The sequence below is a fragment of the Balaenoptera physalus genome (assembly GCF_965194825.1).
Source record: "Balaenoptera physalus genome assembly, chromosome: X".
Lineage (NCBI taxonomy): Eukaryota > Metazoa > Chordata > Mammalia > Artiodactyla > Balaenopteridae > Balaenoptera > Balaenoptera physalus.
In genome coordinates this window covers 2,119,455-2,126,937 of record NC_138903.1, presented here as the reverse complement: position 1 = coordinate 2,126,937, position 7,483 = coordinate 2,119,455, and the positions used below count along the sequence as shown (strand labels likewise).

The window sequence follows — 7,483 nt, the reverse complement described above, 5'->3', positions numbered from 1 at the left end:
TTGGAAATCTGTAGCATACAAGTGCTTGCTTCAACCAGTTATTCATTGGACGTCACTTTCTTATAGAAACAATATTAAGCATCTCCCCATTCTATGTCAGGTACCACGTGGTGCTACACAACAGTGCAAAAATTGTGCAGCATATTTTGCTCTAATTTTAGAAACAAAATGAGGAAAAGCTTGATAATCTTGAGCACAGATGAGCTGAATTTGAAGGACTTGCAGGTAGAGACATGGGTGGTGTCATTGTCATTGGGTAATGGAAGGACACCACCATGCTTTGTTTGGGACAGATTCAGGAAGGAGAAGAAACATGGGAAATCTGTGTGAAACAACTCTAACGTGGTGTTCTCCAACTTTAACCTGCTCACATGTGAGTCTGACATGGTAAGTCCGAGGCGAGACTCGAGAACATCCGTTCGTGGCTGGCACCTAGGAGATGCTGATGGTGGTCCACGTGTTGAGTGGGAAGGGTCTAGAGATGTATTCCCGTGGCCTAACATGGTAGCCAGTAGTCATCCCTGTCTAACTAAATGTAAATGATTTAAAATAAAAGACAACTTAAAACCTTACTTCCTTGGTCATACTAGCTGTGTTTCAAGTAAGTGCTGGGTAGCCGCCATGTTGGATGGCGCAGCGTAGAACGTTATTCCAACATTGCAGAAACTTCTACAGGACTGTGTTCGTCTAGAGGCTGGCTATCACCCAGGAATATCTAGTTACAATAAGGCTAATGGGTTTTTAATCTTTGGAATGTTTTTTTGATTATAAGATTCTAAGGGGCATGAATGATACCCACATAAAATTCTGTATACCAGCGTAAAGCCCTTCATAATCAGGGCACAAATATACGTCCCTCAGAACACGTGGCTCCCTAGATATTCTAAAAAGCCCTGATATGAAAGAGCTAAATCCTGAAAAATTTCCCAAATTGCCACATTTCTAAATATGTTTATTACACATACTCCTATACCCCCTATGTAGGGTAGCTATAGAAGTCTACAGCTATTTATATACATATATCTGCATATTCTCATATTTTCTTACAATTATTTTACATTCTCTAGGTGAGCAAAAGACAAGAAAATTCGGGCTTCCCAGAAGCGGAATCACGCAGGTGAGTAACCAGCTGAAAAGTCAACCAATCGTGTTTGAAAATGAGAAACTCACATTGGCTACGCTGTCATTGGAGAGGCAGGAGGTTGATCTAGTTAGGAAGTCGGCGGCTGTGTTAGTGAGAGTAATGCGAACTGCTTTGACAAAGACACCGGAGAATTTCATAACGCAATCACAGTTTATTTATTTTAAATGACTCGTCCTTTGCAGGTGTTCCTACTTGAGGAGATTTCTTCCCGGCGGGGAGTGAGAGATCCAGGTTCCTGGCCAAACTGGTCCTCTGCCATCTTCGACACCTGCCTCCCAAGGTACCCCTGTTTTCATTTGTTGGTTTGTTGCTCTTGGTGTTTTTTGTTGCCGTTGCTTCGGTGCCGCACAGCTGAAAGAGAGAAAACACGTGCACGCTTACCCATGGGAGGTTTCCATGGTGTACATCCTTCAACTCAGCGTTCCTTTAGCCAGAACCCAACCACACAGACACATCAGATGCTGAGACCCGCTGGGAGGTGTTGCCAAGCTGAGAAGAGGGATAATTTGGTTTGGGATCAGTTAGTAGCCTCTGCCCATGGATAAAACCCTCTGTTGATGCATATGCAAGCAGTGACGAGACTCATCCCTTGCTGCCGGGACTGTACATTGGTACAGTTGCTTTGGAAATCCATTTGGCGCCGTGTTGAAAAGCTGAAGGTGACTCAGAAGTTCCCCTCATTGGTAGAAACTCTATAGAGAATGTCTTGCATGTGTGTCCGTGTATAAGCATGTTCTCAGGAGTAATGCCTCCAATACCGCAACCTGCAGACAACCCACGTGTTTGTTGGCAGGAGAGCAGATATATAGAGTGTGAAGTGATTGACAGTGGAATATTGTACAGAAGTGAAGCAAATTGACTGAGTATACAGGCAATGTCCTCGTGCATTTTAGAAATGCACAGTTGAGAGAAAAGAGTACAGAAGACCAGACAGTGTGCTCTCAATGAATAAAACAAGCAGAATGGAATACTAATATGTTATTGAGAAATACAGAGATCTGTGGTGAAGTCATTACTATTTTCTTATTGCACATAAAATTTGGGAAAATACTTAACTCTGGTGGGAGTGGTTCTCAAGGAGCATTGAAAGGAAAGGGGATCCCAGAGAGTAATAATGATTCGGAAATGTTCTCGATGTTTGAAGCGGCTGGTGGAGCCATGCTTGTTTTGTTCATTCCTTTGTCTATTCGTTACCTTCCTATCACTGCATATCTTCTTTTGAAGATCGCTAACAGTTCACACAAAAAATAAGTTAGTTTTAGGCGCAATAAACTAGTTTTAGCCAGTCCTGGGTGGCTTCCCACCCCCTGGTAATTCCCCATCGTTGAAAGGATCTTTTTGATTCACGAGTAGCTTCTCTACGACCGTCTTCTGCTGTCACCATCGTTTGCGGGGCTTATTGATCAAGAGGTGGTGACCCAACCCAAACCAGGTCCATGCGATTGATCCCGGAGGGAGGAGACTCCTGGAACCCTTTGAGATTCAGGGCAGAAAACAAACAGACTTGGCTGTTTTGTCTTTAGTTTGTAGAAGATCTTTTCTGGTAGGTTGCAGTCTTTTTCATCAATGGCTGTCCTGCAGAGTTGTGATTTTGGTGTGTCCGTGAGACGAGGTGAGCTCGGGGTCTTTCTGCTCCGCCGTCTTGGCCGCTCGGCCCCCGGCTGGGCTGTTTGGAGCCTGAACTCCGTTCCTCTGCTTCCCGTTGCTACGTCCTGCCACCCCGAGTCTCCTTGCCTCTCTCTTGAGGAGACCAAGGGTGTTCGAATAGATAACTTTGGGAAGACCCTGATACAGGGTGCATTAGAGGCTTGTTCAGTTCCCAAAGATCGGTCCCTTACTGAGAGAGTTGCCCAGGAAGCCTGCAAGGCCCCGGCGCCCTGTGTCACCTCTGTCTCTGTCCGTGGTCCCGAACCAGCAGCTATGTGTCTCTTCCCCGCACTGCAGGACCCGTTGCCACGTCTGCACCGTGGACGTTACCCTGCCCTGAATCTCATTTACAGCATCCCTCTGCGGCTTTCTGCCCCGAGAAATGCTCCCCTAACATCTCCCCCTGAGACGCACATGCCTCTGCTTATGGAATCAGCCCCAGAGATTCACCCCCTCCCTGCTACTCCCCCGGCATCCCCCCAGCAGGGCCAGGCACGCCCCATAGATGGTCTCTTTGCAGTTTGTCATTTCATGATAGCCCTGGTCTCACTTCCCTCCTCATCCCCCGTTTGCCCTGTGGTCTCTGAGCGATGTGAGGGTAGGGGTTGCAGCTTCTCATTTTTATCAGTCCTGCCCCAGCACCATGCCTGCCCTCCGCCAATTACCACTGAGCATTTTCGAGAAATACCAGGCATGAGAAGTGCAGCTCAGGGATGAACTGTGGATGCTGGTGCCTCAGTGAGCTCAAGGGTCCATGTCTTAGGTGGGGTCCCCCCAAAAGCAAGGAGAAAGCAATGAGGCGGTGCTGGTCCAAGGAAGTGGAAGAGGGGGAACAGGGGCCGAGGCAGGGAAGGAGGGAGAGACAGGGCAAGGCGGGGTTACCACTTCTGGGTATAAGCAAGGCTGGCTGCTCTGTCTCAGGCACCCCCTTTCCCGTGGACGGAAGGAACTGACCCTCAAACAGAGGAAGGGAGAGGGAATTACCTGCTGGCAGATGCCTGTCTGCCGTTGTTCACAGGCTCCATCCTTCCACGTGGGGTCTTAACCTGCCCATGCTTTTGGGTTGTAATATATCAGCTGGAAATGGAAATGAATATGCGTTTGCATCTGTATATGCAGATAGATCTATGTGTGTGAATTTGTGAATATATATATATATTCCCCAGAGAACATATATTATATTCAAGATTAGATATAAGATGGACATATTATATATGATAATATATATGGCATATATATGTAATATATATAACATATATTATATATATATGTCATATATATTATCATACATAAAATAATAATATATATTATTATTGCATATTTGGTACATATATGTATAGCCCATTTGGGCTGTTATAACAAAGTGCCACAGGCTGAGTGGTTTAGAAACAACAGACGTTTATTTTTCCAGTTCTGGAGGGTGAGATTTCAACATCTGCTGGCAGATCTGGTGTCTGCTGAGAGCCTGATTCCTGGTTCACAGACGGACATTTTCTTGCTGTGTCCTCACACGGAGGAAGGGGTGAGGGAGCTCTCTGGGGTCTCTTTTATAAGGGCACTAATCCCATTCATGGGGGCACCACTCTCCTACCCTCTTCACCTCTTCATACCATCACCTTGGGGGTTAGGGCTCCAACATGTGGATTTTGGAGAGCATAAACATGCAGACCGTAGTGATGTATATATAAGGAGATTTGCTGTAGGGAAGTGGCTCATGCAGTTATGGAAACTGAGAAGCCACAAGACCTATAGTCAGCAAGCTGCAGGCTCAGAAGAGTTGATAATGTCAGCTGCACTCTGAGTCTGAAGGCAGAAGACAGATGTCCCTGTTTGAAGACAGTTAGACAGAGAGAAGTTCCTTCCTTTCTGTGGGAGAGTGGATCCTTTTGTTCGCCTCAGGCCTTCAGTCAACTGGATGAGGCCCACCCACATGGTGAAGGGCAGTCTGTTTTATTCAGCCTCCTGATTCAAGTGTTAACCTCACCCAACAAGGTCCTACTGTATACAGCCTGGGGAACTATATTCAGTATCTTGTAATAAACCATAATGGAAAAGAATCTGAAAAAGAACATACATATATGTGTAACTGAATCACTTTGCTTTACACCTAAATCTAACACAACATAGTAAATCAAATCTACTTCAATTTTTTAAAAATGTTAATCCCATCAAGAAACGCCCTCCCAGACACACCCAGAATCATGTCTGACCAAATATCTGGGCACTTTGTGGCTCAATCAAGACACATAAAATTAACCATCATAATGTCTACGTATGTGTGTGTGTGTGTGTGTGTGTGCGCGTGTGCACGCGCGTGTGTGTGTGCGTGTGTGCATACATCTTAGGATGCATTAAGCACTGGGCCGAATAAAGGATAGAATTTTTGCTGGAACATATGGGCGCGGTAACAGTATTCTAAAGTCATTCTGAAACATCATTTGCAACGTCCAAATACAAATTAAGGGAAGGATCTGAAAAAATAAAAGAGAGAAAGTAGCCAGCTGGCCAGGCATACAGCATTCAGACAGCTGTGATGCCACCTAAAAATTCCAGTAACTCCAGAAAGTTTCCATGTGTTCTGCGCTCCTCACTGCTGAGGAAAAGACACCCATCCGGTCACCCTGTTACGGTCACGGCGTTTGAAGGAACTGGCTGCTGGCAGCCCTGCAGCTATGAGGTCTGCAGGGTGTTTCTTTCTCCCTTACATTCCTCTCTAGAAAATCTGTGTTCCCAGTTCATTTAAAGAATGCAGGGCGTTATTTCATTCTTTGTTATGGAGGAGTAATATTCCATTGTGTATATAAACCACATCTTCTTTATCCATTCATATATGAATGGACACTTAGGTTGCTTCTCAGCCATAAAAAGGAATGAAATCATGCCATTTGCAGCAACATGGATGGACCTAGAGATGATCATACTAAGTGAAGTCAGTCAGACAGAGAAAGACAAATATCCTGTGATATCACTTACACGTGGAATCTAAAAAAAATAATACAAAGCAACTTACTTACAAAACCGAAACAGACTCACAGACATAGAAAACAAGCTCATGGTTACCAAAGGGGAAAGGGAAGGGGGATAAATTAGGAGTTTGGGATTAGCAGATACACACTGCTAGATATAAAATAGATAAACAACGGGGACCTACTGTAGAGCACGGGGAACTCTACTCAGTATCTTGTAATTAACCTATAATGGAAAAGAGTATGAAAAAGAGTAGATATATGTTATGTATAAGAATATATATTATATGTAAGAATATATATTATATATATATATATAAATGAATCACTTTGCTGTACACCTGAAACTAACACAACATTGTAAATCAACTCTACTCAATTAAAAAATAAAATAAGAAAAAACATTGCAGGGCAGATTCAAACTCAGTTTAATTTTAAAATGACAAAGGCACCCACCCTGGGACGAAAGTGAATTACTCACTTCTTTACTCTGCATCAGAAACGAAACTGCCAGCCTCACAATTTGTTGCCACCAACTAAATGTGGAGAAGGATATGGTCTCATTTTGTTTCATGAAGCAGCTGTAGTAACCATCCCTCGCATCCCAGGCTTATTATGCTTTACCCAGAAGTTCTTTTCACTTTGGAAGGCGGACGGTTTGTAATTGTGTATAAAGTAATAAAAACGACCAGATAACCTGTTTTTGCAGAAGATGCCAGAAATAGTCATCACAGTCAGTTCAGACAAAAGGCGCACATGCCCAAGAATCTTTAAGCAATATATAAGAAAACGCAAATATTGCGACAGTCTCTTAAGATATGCCTTAGGACTGTGTCTATTTATGAGAAGCTAGCTTCGCCATGACAAATATTTCAAACCACGGCAGACGCTGTGTCTGGTGGGGTCACCCAGGCATCTTATCAGCCAGAATTCCACGCAGCAGGCATACAGGAACTGCCTCATTGTCTAGAAACCCCAAGGATGCATATTTACCCTTGATAAACACCGAATCAGAGCTCGTGTAATGTTATCCTTGTAAGCAATTCTGTAGTAAGATAGACCATTGGAGGAATCACCACAGATGTCTCGTCTCTCCTGTTAGGCAACCAACATTTAACGTCTCTTTATGGCATTTCGTACTTAAAACTTGGCAGGGAAGATTCAGGACCGGAGTGAAATTTTAAACAAAGTGTGATGCATACCATTTGGGCTTTTTCTTGAGTACTAGACTTCGGGTTGATGAGCTGGATTCTCTCATCCTACAAGACCTTTTGGTAGCCACTCCAGTTCTGAGGAACAATTGGCCCCAGCGTTTCAGAAGATGGTAACTCATTAATCCATTAATATCGATGAGTATTCATATATTATTCTTCGTGGGCAAGATCTTTCCTAACAGAGAGATCACTTCTTGAATCTGATTACGCTCTGCCTTTTCTAAACTCACATTTTCCGTGAGGAATGTCAGTGCATATTGGTGTTGCCAAAATAGCAGAACGTCATGGCGGATGGCAAGGGGCAGGGCTGGCCCAAGGGGGTTATGAGCAATTTAACAAGCATTTGTGTGTAAGGGTCTGAGCATCTGTTGGATCATTTCTGTACTTTCTGCTTCATCTTCTACTCTCTCGGATGGAGAGAAGTGTTGCCAAGTGACACGGAGAAAGCCAGTGAGCTCTTCTGGTTTTCATTGCTCCGTAGGCCTTTTTATACGGATTCCCCTCTCCCCTTG

General features: G+C 44.1%; 1 protein-coding gene across 1 annotated transcript in view; it reads left to right on the top strand.

The window, feature by feature from the left end:
* Positions 1–1,071: 1,071 nt before the first annotated feature.
* Positions 1,072–7,483, top strand: part of LOC309652436 (matrix-remodeling-associated protein 5-like) — a 118,953-nt gene continuing 112,541 nt past the window's right edge. The window contains exons 1-2 of the mRNA XM_082446208.1: positions 1,072–1,117; positions 1,327–1,424. The gene's annotated coding sequence lies outside the window, so the exon portion shown is untranslated. The remainder of the gene's footprint in view (positions 1,118–1,326; positions 1,425–7,483) is intronic.